The 24557-nt window shown below is 40.6% G+C and overlaps 1 long non-coding RNA gene across 1 annotated transcript; it reads left to right on the forward strand.

Annotated features, from left to right (window-relative positions):
• Positions 1–1256: 1256 nt before the first annotated feature.
• Positions 1257–5349, forward strand: LOC127932169 (uncharacterized). Its single transcript, XR_008144411.1, has 2 exons — positions 1257–2079; positions 2358–5349. It is a non-coding gene; the product is annotated as an uncharacterized LOC127932169 (long non-coding RNA).
• Positions 5350–24557: the final 19208 nt, after the last annotated feature.

Raw genomic sequence — 24557 nt, forward strand, 5'->3', positions numbered from 1 at the left:
ACAATCCCAGGCTTGTAGTGAATCCTCTGATGCCATCTTCAGGCTCCAAAATGGTTGATTCCTTGCCCTGGAGGCTTGTGTTTAGCTCATTGAGCTTTCTGAAAATGTCAACCAGATAAGCCAGCCTAGCCAACCACAGTTTGTTACGGAAGAGGTCTGCAAGGTCGCTGTCCTCTTTCTCCAGATAGACCAGAACCTCCTCAGTTCCCACAGCCTCTGCAGGACCCTCCCCCTGGACAACCACCTAACCTCACAATGAAAGAGCAGGTGCTCATGGTCTGCTCCCATCTCCTTGCAAAGATCTCTGAACAGCCTTGTTTGAAGAGGTCTCTTGTTGCTCAGATTCACCACCTTTACCACATGAGTAAAAAACAGCCCCTAGGTTAGGTTGTAATGCTTTGCTGGCTAAAGACTCCCTGTGCAGAATACAATGTGTCAGATTCACGTTGGGCACCACTCTGCAGACATGAGCTATGAATCCGGAGTTGCACCCAGTCATGCATCTTGCACCATCAGTGCAAATCCCCAAACAATTTGCCCAGTCAATTTGTAAGTCTTTCAAATGAGTGTCTACCACCCTAAAAATGTAATCTCCCTTTGTTGATGTTTGTAGATGGTCACAGAAAATGAAATCCTTCTGGATATCATCACCAAATACGTATCTGTTAGGTGAGAATTATCGGTTAATTGAATGATTTGAATATTCCGCCTTGAAACATATAATTGTATGGAAGTGATTAGAATGTATAACATAATCAATACATGTGTCGTCCTAGTCAGAATTAGGGTAAAGACATGTCTTTATGGTATTATAAACACAGACTGTCTGAGCTTGGTGTCAACCTAGCTAGAGATTTGGGAGAAGAACAGGGAGTAGGTCTCAAGAACAAGGTCACTAATCACTGGCGGCTGGGTAGCAGGACATGTGTGTGCGTCTGTTTGTGTGTATGGTTGTGTGAATGTGTGGGCGTGAGAAGTCAGTATAAAATGAATTGTTTTGTATTCTTGACGGGAGAACGTTCCGTGAATAAACCTTTTTGACTATTTAGCTGGGCCTCCGTCTGTTTCATTCGACCAGGATCTTACAAATTTTGGTTTGCAGACGGAGTAATATAATTAAATTGGGTTATGAATCTGGAGAACAAAATTATCTTATCAATATCTTGCACATACCATCATCTGTTGATTCCCAGCCACATCTAATGACTCATTAATTGTAGAGAGAATTTCTTGTGCCGTTTCATCTTTTCTATCACAGATGCTTGTATGCAAACTGACATATGTTTTATTATTTTGCCCACTGTCATTGGAAAGTAGGACTGAGTCCACCTTTTTTGCTGCCTCCTCACCCAAAAGAGATACAGACATCCCTCAGGCAGGCAGGCTTTGATGAGCTCCTCTCCTATACTGTGGGGATTCTTTGCCGTGGCTATATTTAGGCTCACTTGGTATGAAGCTTTGAGGATAGCTCTGTTCCCTTTGAATGCATGTTTGTGGGCAGAGAAAGCCTTTTGTAAAAAAACCCCCACCTACAATGAACTGTAGCTCCCTTCAGTAACCACGAGCACAACCGTTCCTTGATTTTAACTGGCGGCTTTATTCTGTTTTAGTCAGAATTATCACCTTCCGTGAGAACTATAAAGTAAATGAAAAATACAGTTAAGCACACTCTTACAACTTTATCTTACGAGTGACTTATTAGCTTGGTATAACTCTGAAGTGCTTACATACATAACAGTTTAACCGGCGTTATAACGGGTTCAGATTAAACACATGAATAAAGGAAAAAATACCTCATTGGCTGCTTATTACAGAAGGGAGGAAATCAAACTTCACACTTATTATTCCTGGCATGAATTCACACTTCATCCTAACATACACTCTTCAACCTTTATGAACTACACCCGATGACATGAAAACTTAGCTAATGCAGCGCAGGATTGCCTTCCCTCCAAAAGTGTGTTGCTACAATAAGGATCCCCGTTACAACAGTATTAGCTACGTAGTTCCGCTTGTATTATCATTTCCCCCGCACAGCGGACACATAAACAATTCAAACAAAAGACAACGACATAACCTGTAAGTCTAACTGTCAGTTACATGAACTATCATCTAATTTAAAAAAAATCTAAATATGATCTACTCTTGATTTATCTTATCAGCGGTGTGTGTGTGTGTGTGTTAATATGTTATGGTTTATATCTGTGTGATGTGTTGAATCATTTTATTTAGAATAAAACAGATTACTTGTATTTTAACAGCAACAGTTCCCACCTAGATTTGTTTTCAACAATCATTTCTACAGTAAGATGTACAGTAGGCTTACATTTTTCATCTTTATCTGTTCTGTTACTTAGGGTAACGTTAGTTATTAGCCGAGTACGAGGGGATTGTTTGAAAGAGAAACTCACATCTACTTCTATGAGAGATGGTGCTCCCTTATTTCTGCTCATCACCTGTTATAAAATGACAGCAATGCCTTGCTAGCTGAATTACTCTTCCGCCGTCGAAGCATTCTGCCCTGTTCTGAAAGAACTCCCTGGGTGTAACGTTACCGTCAGCCTGTGGATGTTAAAGTCAGGACGTGTCGTTTTAATTTGTTCGTTTTGAGAGACTCATTCCTAAGCACAAAACACATCGAGGGCGATCCTCGTTATTTCTCAAAATGTATACAAAACCAAGAGAGAGAAACTCATCGCTGTTTTTGCGTTTCATGACGATTGAGCTCAGTCAGAACCTGTGGCTGGCTTGAGTCCATTTGATGGCAGCTGAAAGTGATGGCGAGTTGGAACGACAAGTCAGTGGCTGACAGCACATCATCTGCTACTGAACAACAGAGCTGCAGCGCGAGGGTCGCGGAGTGATCTTCAAGAAAACTGCAGAAAAAAAGATCCAGTAAACGACGAAGCACCACAGGCTAGTGATGGACATTCCGGCTCTTTTGAGTGACCCGGTTCGCTCTGCTCAGCTCACCAAAAAGAGACGTCTCTTTGGCTCTCAAACGGCTCTTTAAAATATATGTGTTTTGTGTTTTTTAAAGTCAAACAGTTTGCGATAGTTTGACTAGGATTGGTGTTAAAACAATTCCAATTAAATTATTAAATGAAATCATACTCTACCTTTACCACAATGTATTTAAAAATGCATTGGTTTGTTATGAAAAATAATGCTATTAAACATTTGCATTTAAAGTACAACTTTTTAATGTATATAAACAAAGTGCATATAAATCTAACACACTCAAAACGAATATAATCTGAACAGCATAATAGAATACTGCACCATATGAAATAAAAATAAATAACAATTTGCAAAACTGCAGCATCCCACAATTTGAAATAAATGTAAAAAAAGATGGATACTATTACACATGTCCATTTAAAGTATAACTTTTTTAATGTATATAAACAAAGTGCATATAAATGTAACAATTCAAAACAAATGCAATTTGAACAACGTAATATATATAGAATATTGCACCATATCAAAGAAAAATAAATAACAATGTGCAAAACTGCAGTATCCCACTTAAAACATTAAACTGGTCCCTCTTTTCTCTCTCTTCTTTATTGCCATGTTATAACCAACAGCACACAGCAATACTGACCAGATTGAGCTTTTATGAGAGATTTGCATTCAGAAATGCAAGCTGCCTCACTTTCGAGGGGCTGATGCGGTTTCGTCTCTCAGTAATTATTTGTCCCGTTTTCGGGAAGACCCTCTCAGAGGGAACAGATTTGGCCACTATTCAGAGTCTCCCTGTCATGACTTTAGTAAGCCGTGGGTAGACAGAGTCCTTGTTCTTCCAACAGCTCAGAGGATCTGCAGATCTTAGGAGGACTTTCTGTTGGACACCCTGTGTTCAGATAAATTAGTCCTGACTGAAGAGCCCGTCGAGACCTGGCACATCCAGCAGAGGGTGTCCATCAACTCTGTCCTGTGGTTACATTTGCTTCTCTCTGGCAGCTGGCTGTGATTCGCTGCAGACCCTTACACAGGAGTATCATTTTTGAGGCTGTCACATAGCTGAAAAGAGAGAACAGTAACTTATTAGTCCAGTTTCATGTTTTGTCTACTGACACTACATTCTAATATACTGCTCATATACATATATAATACTGGATTAAATAATGATGTAGTAATAACTGCTTACTGTACCTCTCTCCACTGATCTGGACTCTGCACACCTCCCCCACCACCTCCCATTCCTCTTGGGTCAGAGCATCAACAGGTGCATTAAGAATGGCCAGGGTAGAGATGATGGCATCCTTTGACTCAAGAAACCACTTCAACATTTAACATGTTGAATTCAACCTTGTAGTGCAGCCTTGTTTAGGCCTCAGCTCAGGCATCCCCATCTGACGTTGTGTAGACTTTAGTTTTTCGGCACCTTCTGTGCTCCTGTGGAAGTATTCCACAGCTACTTTCACTTTGTCCACGGTGGGCTTCATCACCTTCAGAACATCTCTTACAATCAGGTTGATTGTGTGTGCAAGACATGGCTCTTAGACCCGACTCGTTTGCGACCGACCCATCACTAACACAGGCATCTTTCTCCCACTCTCGCTGCTGCCAAACTGAGCTGAGATACCGCTGCTAAACAGTGAGCGCAGTTGCACTTGTCCAAATCAATTCCAGTAAATAATTTGTTTATTATACATTTACACTTCGCAACCCACCATTAACAGGTCCGTCGCGACCTATACTTTAAGAAAGGCTACTTTAGGAAGTATGAGAGCACAGACGGTCGCTTCGCCTATCCGAGTTTAGCTAGGAGCAAACCGAACCTATGTATGAGGCTGCCTTAACATTGGAGCTGATAGAGTACTATCTAATACCCATAAAATCTAGTGGTCAAACAAGTAAATGTTTCCAGTAATTTTTCCACTATTCATAGGAGATTTTAGAAACACTTAAAATAAGGGCTGAGTTTAGTGTATGCTTACCCTAGCATGACGTTTTGATAAACGTGTAAATCTCTCTAGGGCAAGGTGACTTTTATCAATATATTCGCCTGTATTCACACTGTCACGACTTCTATTGAAGTCGGTTCCTCTCCTTGTTCGGGTGGGGTTCGGCGGTCGACGTCACCGATCTTCTAGCCATCGCCGATCCATTTGTCATTTTCCATTGTGTTGGAAAGTGTTGTCTTGTTTTCCCACACACCTGTTTTTCATTCCCTCATTGCATGTTGTGTATTTAACCCTCTGTTCCCCCCATGTCTTGTGTGGTATTGTTTGTTGTAAGTGCTTGTGCACATGCTGACTGGTGCGGGCCGGGTTTTGTACCCATGTTGTTATTTTCTTGATGCCGTTGGTTTTGGTATTAAACTGTTCTGGCTATTACCTAGTTCTGCTTTCCTGCGTCTGACTTCCCTGCCACCAGTTACGCACCCCTTACACACACACCCCCAAAATCAAATGCAAATTAGCTGCTAATGTGGCTTCATAAAGTACTATAATTGACATGAAGATCTGGATGAGACTTCCAAATCTAGGCAAAGGTAAGAATATCTGGATTAACTATCTAATGTTAGCAGTGGTGTACTAAGTACTAATTAAGTCTTTTTTTGTGTATCTGTACTTTACTATTTACATTTTTGACATCTTTACACTATACTTCACTACATTCCTAAAGAAAATAATGTACTTTTTACTCCATACATTTTCCATGAGACTCGAAAGTACACGTTACATTTAGAATGTTTACAGGACAGGACATGGGTCCAATTCACACACGAGAACATCCCTACTGCCTCTGATATAGCGGACTCACTAAACACAAAAGCTTCATTTGTAAATTATGTCTAAGTGTTGGAGTTTTCCGCATGCTATCCGTTCATTAAAAAAACAAGAAAATGGTGCAATCTGGGTTGCTTAATATAAGTAATTTGAAATTATTTATACTTTGACTTTTGATACTTAAGGATATTTTAGCAATTCAATTTTACTTGAGTCATTTTCTATTAAGGTATATTTACTTTTACTCAAGTATGACAATTGGGTACTTTTTCCACGACTGAATGTTAGCTAAATTTAGTAATGAATAAATTAGCTAATTTTCTTTCAATTGACAATTCTGTTGACCACAAAGGGAAACCCAGCCGCGAGCTGCCCAGTGATGCGAGCCTACCAGACGAGCTAAATGTGTTTTATGCTCACTTCGCGGCAAGCAACACTGAGAGCACCAGCTGTTCTAGTGTGTGATCACGCTCTCTTTGGCTGGTGTGAGCAAAACCTTTAAACAGGTCAACATTCAATTAGTGTCTTCAATTACATTTTCAACCTCTCCCTGACCGAATACCTACATGTTTCAAGCAGACTACCATAGTCCCTGTAACCAAGAAAGCGAAGGTAACCTGCCTAAATGATTACTGCCTTGTAGCACTCATGTTTATTTTTTTTATTTTTATTTCACCTTTATTTAACCAGGTAGGCTAGTTGAGAACAAGTTCTCATTTGCAACTGCGACCTGGCCAAGATAAAGCATAGCAGTGTGAACAGACAACACAGAGTTACACATGGAGTAAACAATTAGCAAGTCAATAACACAGTAGAAAAAAATGGGCAGTCTATATACAATGTGTGCAAAAGGCATGAGGAGGTAGGCGAATAATACAATTTTGCAGATTAACACTGGAGTGATAAATGATCAGATGGGCATGTACAGGTAGAGATATTGGTGTGCAAAAGAGCAGAAAAGTAAATAAATAAAAACAGTATAAAAACAGTATGGGAATGAGGTAGGTGAAAAAGGGTGAGCTATTTACCTATAGACTATGTACAGCTGCAGCGATCGGTTAGCTGCTCGGATAGCTGATGTTTGAAGTTGGTGAGGAGATAAAAGTCTCCAACTTCAGCGATTTTTGCAATTCGTTCCAGTCACAGGCAGCAGAGTACTGGAACGAAAGGCGGCCAAATGAGGTGTTGGCTTTAGGGATGATCAGTGAGATACACCTGCTGGAGCGCGTGCTACGGATGGGTGTTGCCATCGTGACCAGTGAACTGAGATAAGGCGGAGCTTTACCTAGCATGGACTTGTAAATGACCTGGAGCCAGTGGGTCTGGCGACGAATATGTAGTGAGGGCCAGCCGACTAGAGCATACAGGTCGCAGTGGTGGGTGGTATAAGGTGCTTTAGTGACAAAACGGATGGCACTGTGATAGACTGCATCCAGTTTGCTGAGTAGAGTGTTGGAAGCCATTTTGTAGATGACATCGCCGAAGTCGAGGATCGGTAGGATAGTCAGTTTTACTAGGGTAAGCTTGGCAGCGTGAGTGAAGGAGGCTTTGTTGCGGAATAGAAAGCCGACTCTGGATTTGATTTTTGATTGGAGATGTTTGATGTGAGTCTGGAAGGAGAGTTTGCAGTCTAGCCAGACACCTAGGTACTTATAGATGTCCACATATTCAAGGTTGGAACCATCCAGGGTGGTGATGCTAGTCGGGCATGCGGGTGCAGGCAGCGATCGGTTGAAAAGCATGCATTTGGTTTGTCGGTAGCCATGGAGTACTTTGAAAGGCTGGTCATGGCTCACATCAACACCATCATCCCGGAAAACCTAGACTCACTCTAATTTGCATATCGCCCCAACAGGTCCACAGATGACGCAAACTCAATCGCATTCCACACTGTTCTCACCTGGACAAAAGGAACACCTATGTGAGAATGCTGTTCATTGACTACACCTCAGAGTTCATAAACATAGTGCCCACAAAGCTCATCACTAAGCTAACGACCCTCGGACTAAACACTTCCCTCTGCAACTGGATCTTGGACTTCCTGATGGGCCATCCCCAGATGGTAAGGGTAGGCAACAACATATATGCCACACTGATCCTCAACACTGGGGCCCCTCAGGGGTGCGTGCTTAGTCCTGTACTCCCTGTTCACCCACGAAGTGTGGTGCCAGGACAAAAACCTCTCCCTCAATGTGAGAAAGACAAAGGAGCTGATCGTGGACTACAGGAAAAGGCATGCCGAACAGGCCCCCATTATTATCGACAGAGCTGTAGTGGAAAGTTTCAAGTTCCTTGGTGTCCACATCACCAACAAACTATCATGGTCTAAACACACCAAGACAGTTGTGAAGACGGAACAGCAACACCTTTTCCCCCTCAGGAGACTGAAAATATTTGGAATGGGTCCCCAGATCCTCAAAAAGTTCTACAACTGTACCATCAAGAGCATCCTGACTGGTTGCATCACTGCCTGGTATGGCAACTGCTCGGCATCTGACAGAAAGTTTCTACAGAGGGTAATGCGTACGGCCCAGTACATCACTGGGGCCAAGCCTCCTGCCATCCAGGACCTATATTCTAGGCGGTGTCAAAGGAAGGCCCACAAAATTGTCAAAGACTCCAGTCACCCTATTTATAGACTGTTCTCTTTGCTACCGCACAGCAAGCGGTACCAGAGTGCCAAGTCTAGGACAAAAAGGCTCCTTATAACAGCTTCTAGCCCCAAGCCAAAAGACTGGTGAACAGTTCATCAAATGGCCACCTGGACTATTTACATTGACCCCCCCCTTTGTTTTTACACTGCTGCTACTCTGTGTTTATTATCTATGCATCGTCACTTTACCCCTACTGTACCTACATGTACAAATCACCTCAACTAACCTGTACCCCTGTATATAGCCGCATCATTGTTATTTTACTATTACTTTTTTAAATTAATATATTTTTTAAACTTAAGTTTATTTAATTAATATTTTTTAAACTCTATTTCTTTGAGCTGCATTGTTGATTAACTAAGCATTTCACGGTGAGATCTATACCTATTGTATTCGGTGCATGTGACAAATAACATTTGACTGTCTTGTGCAAGTTTTAAAATGACACAGTACCTGTTAGCAAAGGTGTCAGCTAGACATGACGGGCAGGAGCATGCAGGGATTTGTCGTCTTGCATGATGTCTACTTTGCTAATTATCATTTTCGAAACTGAGAGTAAATAGAGCTGAATATATTGATAAAAGTCACCTTGTCCGAGAGAGAGTTACTTGGTTATCAAAACTTCATGCCAGGGTAAGCCTACATGAAACATAGCCCTTATTTTAAGTGTTTCTAAAATTCCCTATGGGAAAAACGAATGGTGTAAAAACGATTGGAACCATTTCCCTGTTTGAACGTTAGGTTTTATGAGTGTTATGACACCTCCGGTGTGGGGCTCTATTGAATCTAGGCCTAAATACCAAATGAACCTTTGCTTGTTCATTTTTCTAACACTAGAGGGCAACATTGGTCTAAAGATCAAGATTATGTCTTTTAATGGTACAATGCTGCGTTCTGAAATGTTCTGTACCGTGGACAAGGAGATGTAAGGTTGAAGTAAATTATTCTACACAAATCTTACAGAGCAATACAGGTAACACTACATCAACCTAGATGCTTTAATCTAGTTCCCAATGGGATCCCCCACTTTCCCCTCCCCTCTAATTCCTGTTGGTTTTCCTGAAACTGAGATATAACATAATTAATGAAATAAATTGTGAAATGTGAACCTTTGACCCTACAGAGTATAACTCTGTTGTGCATTGACCAGACATTACTAATGCGCTGGCCACGGCGCTAAACCCAAGTGTGTATTGTTACTGTAATTTCATGATTATAGGCTTGTTATGGTGATTGCATGACATAAACTACTGTTACAATTGAGAGTGCAATTACAAACTTTAACACCAAAATTATACAACTGAATTCATTTTCAGTAATGTGATTGTTTGGAGCAGACAATGACTGCAACAGTAATAAATACACAGTGAAAGGTCGCTGCTGATCATTTGATGTGAATGGGTACGAGACAGTGTCATTCATTAATAAATGAACTGGAGTTAAAGATTTACAATTCAATCAAGCTTTCAGAGTGCCTCTGAATCAATCCCTATTATTTATTTATTTAACACAAATTTAGGTAGATATTTGCAAACAAACAGAATATGCCAGGCTAGACAATGAGAAAGGAAGATCAATATATCTGCATCTGTGTGTGGCATAACAAGATAAGTGTTTTGTAACTGATGAAAGCAATTAGCTCATTTACATAATGACTCAGTTAATATTGCAGATGCAGGTAACTGCCCAAAATAAAGGAAACACCAACATAAAGTGTCTTAATAGGGAGTTGGGTCACCATGAGCCAGAAGAGCTTCAGTGTACCCTGGCATAGATTCTACAAGTGTCTGGAACTCTATTGGAGGGATACCGTTCTTCCACGAGAAATTACATCATTTGTTAATTGCTTAATTAGTGTTTCCTTTATTTAGTCAGTGACCTGTTAAACTGTCAGTGACCTGTTAAACTGTCAGTGACTTGTTAAACTGTCAGTGACTTGTTAAACTGTCAGTGACTTGTTAAACTGTCAGTGACTTGTTAAACTGTCAGTGACTTGTTAAACTGTCAGTGACTTGTTAAACTGTCAGTGACTTGTTAAACTGTCAGTGACTTGTTAAACTGTTAAACTGTCAGTGACTTGTTAAACTGTCAGTGACTTGTTAAACTGTCAGTGACTTGTTAAACTGTCAGTGACTTGTTAAACTGTCAGTGACTTGTTAAACTGTCAGTGACTTGTTAAATTGGTGTTCACTCCTATTCCTTGTGTCACTATTTATATCTTTTAATGACATTTGATCTTATATTTAACTCTGCATTGTTGGAAAAGGACCCATAAGTATGCCATTCGCTGTTAGTCTATACATGTTGTCTATGAAGCATGTAACCAATACAATTTTATTTTATGCATCTGGTGCCTCCTCACATTCATTGCTGTCTGTGTTCATGGCGGTTAGCTCAAAGGGATGGCACATATTTACATGGGCCAGTGAACAAATGCCTTAAAAGAACAGAAGGGTAATGGAAAGATCAAAAGGGTAATGATGAGTCAAAATGAGGTTGTCATGCAGTAGGAGTCTCTTAACTACTCAAAGACACAACTTTGCATGAAGACTGTGTGCTTGTTTTGTCATTGTGTGATTGATTGTTACTGAGTATCCCGTCCAGTGAGTGAGAGTCAGAGAGATAACACTGATCGTTATTGAATGACGAGGTTTCATGTCAGATTTGCTACTGCATGGTGTGTTCTTCTTATAATACATCATGGCCTTCAACACTTCAGGTGGGGCTGATTACTCGGTCTCTGGTGCACATCACATCATACCATTATTCTGTTCCCAATAATGTTTTATAAGGTTACACACCTCAGCCAGGCATAAATGCTTCATCGGTTTGCCATCAAGTTAGTGTTAAAACTTGTACAAATGCATATTTATTGTAACAAGGGAAATTGGGTGCTGATACACAGCCTAGACATCATTACCACCACACTCCAAAATGGTCCAGAAGACAGTGGATCCTATTGGTCCTATTTATCCATGTTTATACCTGGTGCTATCATGTGTGTCACGACTTCTGCCGAAGTCGATGCCTCTCCTTGTTCGGGTGGTTCTCGGCGGTCGACGTCACCGGTCTTCTAGCCATCATTGATCAATTTTTCATTTTCCATTGGTTTTGTCTTGTCTTCCAACACACCTGGTTTCAATCCCATTCATTACCTGTTGTGTATTTTACCCTCTGTTTCCCATCATGTCTTTGTCAGAGATTGTTTTATGTTAAATTCGTGTTGTTTTGTATTTGGTGCACGACGGGTCCTCGTACCCAATTTGTTTCATTTGTATTTATGGTTTTGGATTTATGTTTTGATTTATTAAATTACTCCATTTTACAAATTGAATTCTCCTGTGCCTGACTTCCCTGCCACCTATACACACAATTGTGACAATGTGTCTATATTCTGATTGTGCCCACATTTTTTTAGACAGGTGTAGACATTTAAAAGGCACATTGTGATTTGATTGTGATCAGATCTTATAAGTGTAAATAGACAAAATCAGGACAAGATCAGTACAAGATCAGAACAAAGAATGCATGTTAGAGGCAGCTATAAAAGGGGATTGAGACTGCAGGAAATATCCAACCAAACAACTCAATATTTAACACTCTCTGATTCTATTGCTATTGTATCAAAGGACTGTTTTGTGTCTTGCTTGTTATTTTAATATAACACAGTAGATCTGGAGTGGCTTAAAGAGAAGGTGCATAATGGATTGTATTGCTTGATTTCACTTTGTGATTACAGAGAAAGAACCCTGTTCTCCACAGTCAGCCCTGTGACGCCTGCTCTACATTGAAGGCTTTTATATAACTGGGTGATATTGGGGATTTAATGAGAGGGAATGGGAAACAGAGGTTCAACTAGAGTGCACCATGATTCTTTCTCAGGGTTAGAAGTTTGAGGGCTTTAATATTGCAAAAGGCAGAGTCGTGTTAAAGAGGCAGCATGCAAATAAACTCCACATGAAAACACAAACAAATTGAGCCAATGAGAGCGGTAATGCTTTGTTTATGGAGGAATATCCATTTGCTGCTTACACAATGCATGCCTTGTGTACACATACTTAAGTATTTACAAGGAGACAAACTCCATAGCGGGATATTACAACATATTTTATGTCCAACTGATTATGTAATTTATGCAACCTTTCTATAACCAGGCCTGTCAACTGGGAATATGTTCTCACTACATTGATGGCTTGGCCAAGAGGCTTCGAAGTACATCTGCATTTGGATGTGGCTCAGAAACATGCTCAGTTGGTTATTTGTTAAATATCTATGAATTATTGATATTATAGATGACTCAGACTGATACTGTGATCTGTGGATTTCAGTCTTTATTTCACCTTAACCTATAACTCTCAGAGTTACCTATATACAGTATGAGTTATGGTTTATTTACTAAACCCAGTCATACAACATCAGGGAAAGATGTCTTATCTAATTGCCATCAGGCTCTTTATGAAGGAATGAGAAAACCTGAAATATTAATGAACTAAATAAATGTTGACTTGTACTTATTCAGACTGATTAAATGAAAAACATCAGGATTCAGGAAGAGAGGAGAGCTAGGAAAAAACAGATGTTAGCACAAGTTCATTAGTGGGCTAATTGCTCATTAGTTTTAATTTCCAGCCAATTGTTTCTGTACAGCAGCATGCAGTAGTGTTTTTACTGGGAGGATGTCTCCTTCAATCAGACGCAGCATTTCAATCACTCAAAAATATCACTTGGGTTTGGCTAATTGTAAAGAATTAAATTCAGTTCTCCAAAGAGAGTAAGAATTACTCTGTAAACAATGTGCCCATGGTGCATAAGCTGTGACGCAGATATTTTGTTGATTGAGAAATTGTATGAGAGGAATAATCTCAAGCTGACAACTGAGTTAATTTATCCTAAGCAATAATATCACCAATTGCTGTGTCATAATATTCTATCATATCGAACAGATTTTTTTATATTACAGCAATTTAGGACATTTTGGAATGAGTATTTTGTTATTAACTGTTTCAACAGTGCTACTTTTCTGTAAAATAATAACGAATATACTATGTGAATAGAAACAGGTATGCCATTAATTTGCTAAAGGCATTCATTTAAATATTTAATCTGAATGTTCTGAACATTAACAAAGCATTTCAGATAATGGAACATTTGAGCTACAGGTGTAGGATCTTAATTGGATTACCCTGTTGTTGTCCCTTTAAATTGGGTGTCATTTTTACTTATTGTGTTCTAAAGTTATTTTCAATTGGACATTACATTTAGTACAGTGCTTGAACTGACGGTTTGATGCAGGAAGTTTAAAAAGGCTTCTAAATTTGGTCATTTCCACTTAAAAATGTCAGATTTGATTTGCCCTAACGAAAAAATGTATCAACCTCTGCAAAAATGTACATTTATAATCCATACAATAATACACATTTCCTGATTATTTTCCTGCTGTGAAAAACTGGTGAAATGAAGATCCTACCACAAGTGTACAGACTTAAGGGGTTGGGTTAAATGCAAAAGACACATTTCAGTTGAATACATTGTTGGACAACTGACTAGGTATCCCCCTTTTCCTTTACGATTGTACAGGACGTGTTTCTACTGCTGCTGATAAGCAGGGATAAATACAAGGCTTCCAAGCAAATCATTCTGCACGCATTCCTCTATCCTGTGGGAGAGCATACATGGACACACGCTGAGGAGGTGAAATGAGAGGGCTTGCTGTATATCCCTCACCTCCTCAGGTCCGCTGCTCCGCATTTAGCCAGCCTCAGCACACAGAATTCAGCACAGCAGCCCAACGTCTCACATCTCTGCAGAGAATGGGAAAAGATGGAGGGAATGAATCATAAACAACAGCCGTATCATGAATATTGTTGTGAGGGAAACTTTCAGCTTTGGCCTTGGATGTTTGTGTGGCCAATGGAAGGCATCTGTCCTATGGGAGATTAATAAGGATCTGACCCTTTTGTTTTTCAATTTTCGCCCAAAATGGCATACCCAAATATAACTGCCTGTAGCTCAGGACCTGAAGCAAGGATATGCATTTTCTTGATACCATTTGAAAGGAAACACTTTGAAGTTTGTGGAAATGTGAAATTAATGTGGAGAATATAACATATTACAGTAGATCTGGTAAAAGATAATACAAATAATTTTATTTTATTTTTTTATTTGTTTTGTTCCATCATCTTGAAATGCAAGAGAAAGTCCATAATGTATTCTTCCAGGTTAGGTGCAATTCAGATTTGTCACCAGATGGCAGCAGTGTATGTGCAAAGTGTTAGACTGATTCAATGCACCATTGCATGTATGTTCAAAATGTTGTATCAAGTCTGCCCAAATGTGCCTAATTGGTTTATTGATACATTTTCAAGTTCACAATTGTGCGCTCTCCGCAAACAATAGCATGGTATTCTTTCACTGTAATAGCTACTGTAAATTGGACAGTGCAGTTAGATTAACAAGGTTCCTATATACAGTAGAGTAGGTATTATAATTACAGGGGTGTCATGAAAAACCGGCATAAGCACCGTCAGGGTAATAATGCATCGCAGAGTTGGAGGATCATATCTAGGGAAATGGTTGAAGCAGACCAATGTGTTACTGTATGTAGATAGGGGATGTTGCTCATCATTAAGGCAACAGGGGGGTTTGGGAAAGGTCTACATGAAAACCAAAATAGAGTGGTGGGGTGCATACTGCAAGTGTACAGGATTAACAAACACACATAGGGATGGCCATGTATTGTCAGTGTCATTCCTATTCCCTCTTTGTTGTGTCTGGATTAATAAAATAAGTGTTTGGATGCTATCTTTGTTACATGTTAGATTTTGGTCAACGATGAACAAACAGCAGCACTGTTTGAGTTTAGTATCTTCACCACAGAGGAGGTGACTGAGCTTTGTCCTAATGAACTCAACGCTGACAAAGTAGGACTCGCCTTTCTGTATTACATGATCATGAGCACTATGTTTTATCATTATGTAGTTCTGAGGCCAGTACAAATTATGCTCTTTAAATAAATATGTTTCAACACTTGCTGCTCTGGCAGAATTTGAATGAGAGAGATAAGGACAGCTCACAGAGATAACATTCATTAAACCACAGGCACTCATTCCCAAGGATAACAAATGCATCTCGCTCTTTTAAACATTTTTGAAAAAGAAAGCAGAGGGATGAGGAGAGGGGGACCCACCTAAATAGCAACTGCAGTGGCAGATATGAAAGAAGAATTGTTCATAGCTTTAGTTCACAGAAAAGTTGAAAAAGATTGACAGCAGAGTGATTTGTCGACTCTGTTAATCTTTTTAAACGAGGGAGTAGTCAGATCTTTACTGGGGACTGCGCACTAAATTATTCAGCATACTGCAGTTATGTTTCATTCCATTTATCTCTCTCTCTCCAGCCTCTCACTGTAAACTGTCAGGCTCCCTATTCATCCTGGCTGTAGTCGCTGCTCTGCTACGTTATGATGGCTTCGTTTTTCACAGGCCGATGCTCATTAGCAATAGCACTTTGTGAATAAGGGGGATGACAACAAAGACAAAACAATATCACTATTGATGTCACATCATCCTTTCACAATCATTTAAATGCCACCATCCACTAAAAAAGAGAAAAGATGGAACTAGAAAAGAGGTGCATTTTACTATGAAATACTGTAGATGTGTACATTGCTACAGTAAACTCTTCAATCATTTACAGTACACTGCTGACCAATAACATTGGCATTTCCTTGTCTTTCACTCACTTGTTCTCACGTGTCTTGCCCTGTCCTATGTGGTTAACTGGCTTTAGTATAGGCATGTCTGCACATACTGCCTCTGGTCTCACAACTTCAACCACAGTAGCTAGTTCCTGTAGTGCAAGTTTGGGTTTAGGAAATAATATGTGATTTCCGTTTTAAACAAGATATTACTTATATAGTGTACTATTGTGCAAAGATGTTTCCCGCTTTTGATATCAATCAGAACTCAATCAAGGTTTTTAATTTAAATAATTGAATGTCCAGATGAATAACTGATAAGATTATTCAGAACAGAACAGCCACAGAGACTGATTAGAATACAACAACAGGTCTCCAGCCCCTTGCTTAGTTTGTTCCCCCACAGATATGAAATTATATTTACATTCTGGTGTCCGCTTCCTGCCTGCTCTGCTGAGCAGGAAGAAGAAGTTTACATCAACAACATCAACAACAACACTGCTTGGCATTAATCATCAAAGCTCTCTGCTTATCTGCATCTATTTGTTATGCCAGATGCGACTGCGTACACTGTACCCACAGAGTGCTCGTCTGCATTAGCAAATCATGCATCAATTACTTCACTTGGAGAAAAAACAACATGTTGACAGAAGTTTGTTACCAAGGCTAATATTAAATGTTTTCATACTAAAACAAAATGATGAGAGATTAACAGCTAAGACCGAACAGAGATGGAGTTTGCTAAGGAATAATAACCTAAGGAGTTGACCAATTTATTCTTTGAGATTACTATTCAGAGATGAAAAGGATCATCCCACTGGGAAAAAATTGGTTGAATCAACGTTGTTTCCACATCATTTCAACAGAACAATTTAATGTGATGAATTTGAATCAATATGGAAAACTGAATGGATTTGAAAAAAGTAATCAATGTAAGGAAATGCATTTTTTTAACCACATTTTTAACCCAAATCCAATTACATAGTGAACATTTTTGGTGATTTCATGTTGAATTCACATTTGTTGACAACTCAACCAAATGTAAATCAAAACTAGACCTTGAAATTACATATTTGCCCAGTGGAATGTTGTACTGATGCTTCTGCCGAACATCATGATTATTCAACCTCTGTTACAAATATATAAATGTTTCTTGGTTCATGGAGTTTACAAATAAATCCATTTTACCCCATAACATTGGGTAAAATTGGCTTCCTATTTCATTCCTTTGTGTGGTGTTTTATAACAAGACAGTTACTAAAATGGTCTGGGGCGGCAGGTAGCCTAGTGGTTAGAGTATTGGTCCAGTAACCAATATGTTGCTGGATCAAATCACTGAGCTGACAAGGTAAAAACATTTTTATTTTATTTTTTAAATCTATCGTTCTGGCCCTTACCCACTATTCCAATGTAGGGCATCATTGTAAATAAGATTTTGTTCTTACCTGACTTGCCAAGTTAAAAAAAGTTTAAATGAAAAAAACTAACAATAAAGTAGTTGTTGTTATAAAACACCACACAAAGGCTCAGTGTCATGTCAGTACATGAATGAAACAACAAATTACTCACAACTGTCAGGCAGGGCCTATACTCTATGAACAACAAGAAACTTCTTCTGCATGAAACCACCCAGCTATGTGACTCATAATGGATTTGCCAGCTCTGCAATGCCATCCACGTCAGCGTTAAACTAGTTGCAGTTTTCTTGTTTTCTCCCCTACCACAATACCCAGAGACATCTGAATCAAATATCTATCTGTAAGACACCTTCACTCAACATCCTAGTGGAGCCTTCCTACCTGCAGAAAAAAGAAAGCTCCAGTTTCACTGTTTTCCATTAACAAGCCAATTGACTAAAAACATGGCAAACAGTTAAAAATATAGAACACACTTAGGAACTATAATTCTGTAACCTATTTGATAGGTTTGTTTATGCTATTTAAAGCTTCATGGTTGACTCGCAGGTGGCATGTTATTGTCAAAACATTTGATAAAATACCGAACATTTAAATAGGTGACTAAATGTCAGAAAACGTCTGATTCTCGGGTGCTTTGTGGGTTGCACTCTTTATCAGTCTGGTAAACGGTATTTTGTCGACACAGATGCCCACAGCATCTGCCCCGAATTAAAAAGTGTGGATGTGACTTCACATTGGATGATCCTTTGTTCCGATTGGTTGTGCAGCTGTATGCATCATGGATCTTATAGCTTCTGCTTGTTACACTTTGCATTCATAGCAGTGAAACCAACTGCCCTATTTCAAATGGCTGATTGCTGAGTATACATTATGTTGAAATATGATGATAATAAATACTTGGAAATTAATCTTTAGCAAAGCATTGTGATAGACCCTTTGATACTTTATACTTAAACATATACTGTACACTCAGTCCTGCTTTCTGAATAAGTGAACCCTCCTCCTCCACCCATTGTGTTGAAATGTGTCATGCCTGGAGCGGTTCTGGCTCAGTGAAGTTATAGAACCCTCTGAGAGGTGATTAAATAAAGAATTCACAGCCCAGGAGATGTCCCTGCATCAGACTATTAGGATATTTCATTGATATTTCACTGTTACACTCATCTCAGTCTCACCCCCCATAGCTTCGTTCTCAAGTTCAAAATAACGTGTGTTTCTATCAGGGGATTCACTATATCTGTGATACCATCAAAGTGAGAGGAGTGATTGGTGGTACTCTGTCACTGAGGCAATAACATGGTAATTAATAACAGGCTAGTTGATACACCTGGGCTTTAGTTTCAGTAGCGTTTAAAAATGGGAGAGAACAGCTATTTGATTTGATTTTATCAGATTCTATATTTCCCACAGTGGAGCAGAATGCAAGCCACGGCTTTTGCTTATTGCAGGCTTTTCTCTCTGTAACCCCGTTGTGACTTGCAGACTTAGGGACTTCACAGCTCTCCACTGCCAGAGCAGGGAATGATGAATGATTCCATGCTGAACTAAATCATTTCTGGATCTTTCTTATATCTCTCAGATATAGGACAGACACTTCAAAACAAACTTCCTTTAGATTTTTTTAAACTATATATATTTCCATGTATGAATCTGTTCAATGTGTTTCTATGGGCTAATAGCAGTAAGGCCAAACTCAATGTTTCATCAAATACATTTTTTGTATATTTTTTTTATACCTAAAGGGGTGCTAAAATATAATTTTTAGGGGAAGGCACAGTGCATCACACACATAAACAGGAAGCCTAAACATAGGCCCCTTTGCTGTTTGTGCATCAGCAGAGAAGTGATTTATTCAGAGACAGTTTTCCCTACTTGTCTCATTGAGATGGTGCAGATGTCTCTGAAACCGTAATTTCACAGATGATGGATTTCTAGATATGTGCCACACTGGTGATGTCTTGTTTTTCTGTGTTTGTTATGATTGCATTTATCAAAATGACAAAATCTAAATGTTTTGTAATCTGTACATTATGTATTGGTTAGTTGTTGGTTAACATGATTGTACATTTCACACACAATCTGTAAAATGTAATGGAAAAAAATATGCACGATACAATGTACTGTACAGGTAACCGATGCAAACATGTTTTTTAATTTATTTTTATTTCACCTTTATTTAACCAGTTACACCAGTTGAGAACAAGTTATCATTTACAACAGTGACCTGGCCAAGATAAAGCAAAGCAGTGCGACAAAAAACAATAACACGGAGTTACACATGGGATAAACAAAAGTACGGTCAATAACACAATAGAAAAATTATAGACAGTGTGTGCAAATGGAGTAAGGAGGTAAGGCAACAAATAGGCAATAGTAGCGAAGTAATTACAATTTAGCAAATTAACACTGGAGTGATAGATGTGCAGATGATGATGTGCAAGTAGAAATACTGGTGTGCAGAAGAGCAGAAACTAAATAAAAACAATATGGGGATGAGGTAGTTAGTTGGATGGGCTATTTACAGATGGGCTGTGTAGAGCTGCAGTGATCATCAGTAAGCTGCTCAGATACTTCAGCGATTTTTGCAATTCGTTCCAGTCATTGGCAGCAGAGTACTGGAAGGAAAGGCGGCCAAAGTAGGTGTTGGCTTTGGGGATGACCAGTGAGATGCTGGAGCGCGTGCTACGGGTGGGTGATGTTATGGTGACCAGTGAGCTGAGTTAAGGTGGAGCTTTACTAGCAAAGACTTATAGATGACCTGGAACCAGTGGGTCTGGCGACGAATATGTAGCGAGGGCCAGCCGACGAGACCATACAGGTCGCAGTGGTGGGTGGTATATGGGGCTTTCAGGACAAAACGTATGGCACTGTGATAGACTGCATCCAGTTTTCTGAGTAGAGTGTTGGAGGCTATTTTGTAAATGACATCGCCGAAGTCGAGGATCGGTGGATAGTCAGTTTTACAACGGTATGTTTGGCAGCGTGAGTGAAGGAGGCTCTGTTGCGAAATTGGAAGCCGATTCTAGATTTCATTTTTGATTGGAGATGCTTAATATGAGTCTGGAAGGAGAGTTTACAGTCTAACCAGACACCTAGGTATTTGTAGTTGTCCACACATATAAGTCAGAACCGTCCAGAGTAGTGATGCTGGACGGGCGGGCAGTGATATGTTGAAGAGCATGCATTTAGTTTTACTTGCATTTAAGAGCAGTTGGAGGACACGGAATGAGTGTTGTATGGCATTGAAGCTCGTTTGGAGGTTTGTTAACACAGTGTCCAAAGAATGGCCAGATGTATACAGAATGGTGTCGTCTGCGTAGAGGTGATCAAGGAATCACCCGCAGCAAGAGCGACATCGTTGATATCTACAGAGAAAAGAGTCTGACCGAGAATTGAACCCTGTGGTACCCCCATAGAGACTGCCAGAGATCCGGACAACAGGCCCTACGATTTGACACACTGAACTCTATCTGATAAGTCGTTAGTGAACCAGGCGAGGCAGTAATTTGAGATACCAAGGCTGTTGAGTCTGCCGATAAGAATGTGGTGATTGACAGAGTCGAAAGCCTTGGCCAGGTCGATGAATATGGCTGCACAGTACTGTCTTTTATCGATAGTGGACCTTGAGCGTGGCTGAGGTGCACCCATGACCAGCTCAGAAACCGGATTGCACAGCGAAGAAGATACGGTGGGATTCGAAATGGTCAGTGAGCTGTTTGTTAACCTCTCTGCGCACAGAACCCGCTAGCGGGCTGAAATTCCATAACATACGGTGGTCGCTACATAAATAGTCATATTAAACATTCATGAAAATACAAGTGTCTCACCTGTATCAAAAGCCTTGAATCTTGCTAATCCAACTGGGTTGTCAGATTCAAAAAAGGATTTCCTGCGAAAGAATACGATGCGATTATCTGAGCATAGAGCCCCATAAAAAACAACTATTTCAACCAGCACAGGCGCAACAAAATCACAAACTGCAATAAAATAAATTGTTTAACTTTGACGATCTTCGTTTGTTTGCAATTCCAAAGCTCATTGTTACACAATGAATTATCGTTTGTTTGATAAAATCCGTTTTTATAGCCTAACACGAAACATTTTGTGAACCGTTTGTGTAGTGAATTCCGTCTCATTCCATTTTCGACGACACATTCCAGGTAAATAACCCACACAGAACGTGACTTTTCCAGTCATGTTGGGTTTCACTGCAATCAACTGGTTTGTTTGTAACATAATCGAACCTGATGGGCCATTTCGCGGGAGTATTGACTGAAAAAAAAAACGGTTTGAAGACAACTCGTAATGACATCATCATCAATGATTTGCCCGCTGTTTCGTTGATTGACTGTCTTTTAACCCAATGACCACTGATCGTCTTGAAATCTAGCTGGGTAGATAGCCAATGAGCTGAGCTAAACGGCAATACGCCATGTTTATGTGTTGCAAGACCAACCCATGTAGTAAGCTCCAGCGTAAAGAGAGTCATGCAGCTATTGAATTTTCATACCGGAAGAAGCTACGCATTTACGCACTGTATTGTTTGGCGAATGCGCAGATTCAGCTGTTTATATATCAATCATTATGGCGACTAAGTCAGGGAAAGCTAAATCTAAGTCTAGATATACAGATGTACACACAACTTTAGAATACATTGATTGGGAAGGTGAGACAGAGATTGTTGTAGGACGCTTCATTTAGCGATTGTGAGGGAATATTTTTTGAACGGGAGAGGACATCGTTTTGGACTGGTAAGTTCTTATCATGCTAATGCCCTTGTTTGAAATTAATAATATAAAATATTATTTGTGATTTTTTATTTATTTTAGAAGCAATACATAAACTTTTAATGTCATGAAATGTGAGATGCGTGTGTCTGCCGCCCCACCCCAACCCACATGAAATAGCCTATTTGAGGCTGTTGAGGAGAGTGCAGGACCACATCAATGGCCAAAGTGAAATGGAAATAGTAGTTACAGCTGGTCTGTTGTAATATAATAAAGACAGTAATATAATAAAGACAGTAGATCTACCTGATCTGTCATAATACAATAGAGACAGTAGATCTAGCTGAAATGTCATAATATAAAAGAGACAGTAGATCTAGCAGGTAATAATAATATAATAATATATTCAACCTTCAACTCTCTATATATATCTGTTTATTATACCTGTTGATACAGGGCTCATATGTGAAACTATTCTAACTGAACATTTTCTTTCACAGTGACACTGACTCCGAATGGGCGTCTTATCCGGTGTCCTGTGTGAATTTAAGTATGCTCTCTCTAATTCTCTCTTTCTCTCTCTCGGAGGACCTGAGCCCTAGGACCATGCGTCAGGACTACCTGACATGATGACTCCTTGCTGTCCCCAGTCCACCTGGCCTTGCCGCTGTTCCAGTTTCAACTCTTCTTCCTGCGGCTATGGAACCCTAAACTGTTCATTTTTAATATTGAGGTGCTGTCCTGTTGCACACACTACAACCAGTGTGATCTCCTCCTGGCACAGCCAGAAGAGGACTAGCCACCCCTCATAGCCTGGTTCCTCTCTAGGTTTCATCCTAGGTTTTTGCCTCTCTAGGGAGTTTTTCCTAACCACCATGCTTCTACACCTGCATTGCTTGTTGTTTGGGGTTTTATGCTGGGGCTATATAAATAGATTTGATTTGATAGAGACCTTCTCCCTTACCTTACCTCGCTCATCAACTCATCCCTGACCGCTGGCTACGTCCCTCCCGTCTTCAAGAGAGCGAGAGTTGCACCCCTTCTGAAAAAACCTACACTCGATCCCTCCGATGTCAACAACTACAGACCAGTATCCCTTCTCTCTTTTCTCTCCAAAACTCTTGAGCGTGCCGTCCTTGGCCAGCTCTACCGCTATCTCTCTCAGAATGACCTTCTTGATCCAAATCAGTCAGGTTTCAAGACTAGTCATTCAACTGAGACTGCTCTTCTCTGTATCACGGAGGCGCTCCGCACTGCTAAAGCTAACTCTCTCTCCTCTGCTCTCATCCTTCTAGACCTATCGGCTGCCTTCGATACTGTGAACCATCAGATCCTCCTCTCCACCCTCTCCGAGTTGGGCATCTCCGGCGCGGCCCACGCTTGGATTGCGTCCTACCTGACAGGTCGCTCCTACCAGGTGGCGTGGCGAGAATCTGTCTCCTCACCACGCGCTCTCACCACTGGTGTCCCCAGGGCTCTGTTCTAGGCCCCTCTTATTCTCGCTATACACCAAGTCACTTGGCTCTGTCATAACCTCACATGGTCTCTCCTATCATTGCTATGCAGACGACACACAATTAATCTTCTCCTTTCCCCCATCTGATGACCAGGTGGCGAATCGCATCTCTGCATGTCTGGCAGACATATCAGTGTGGATGACGGATCACCACCTCAAGCTGAACCTCAGCAAGACGGAGCTCCTCTTCCTCCCGGGAAGGACTGCCCGTTCCATGATCTCGCCATCACGGTTGACAACTCCATTGTGTCCTCCTCCCAGAGCGCTAAGAACCTTGGCGTGATCCTGGACAACACCCTGACGTTCTCAACTAACATCAAGGCGGTGTCCCGTTCCTGTAGGTTCATGCTCTACAACATCCGCAGAGTACGACCCTGCCTCACACAGGAAGCGGCGCAGGTCCTAATCCAGGCACTTGTCATCTCCCGTCTTGATTACTGCAACTCGCTGTTGGCTGGGCTCCCTGCCTGTGCCATTAAACCCCTACAACTCATCCAGAACGCCGCAGCCCGTCTGGTGTTCAACCTTCCCAAGTTCTCTCACGTCACCCCGCTCCTCCGCTCTCTCCACTGGCTTCCAGTTGAAGCTCGCATCCGCTACAAGACCATGGTGCTCGCCACGGAGCTGTGAGGGGAACGGCACCTCAGTACCTCCAGGCTCTGATCAGGCCCTACACCCAAACAAGGGCACTGCGTTCATCCACCTCTGGCCTGCTCGCCTCCCTACCACTGAGGAAGTACAGTTCCCGCTCAGCCCAGTCAAAACTGTTCGCTGCTCTGGCCCCCAATGGTGGAACAAACTCCCT

Source organism: Oncorhynchus keta, chromosome 10 (assembly GCF_023373465.1).
Source record: "Oncorhynchus keta strain PuntledgeMale-10-30-2019 chromosome 10, Oket_V2, whole genome shotgun sequence".
Classification (NCBI taxonomy): Eukaryota; Metazoa; Chordata; class Actinopteri; order Salmoniformes; family Salmonidae; genus Oncorhynchus; species Oncorhynchus keta.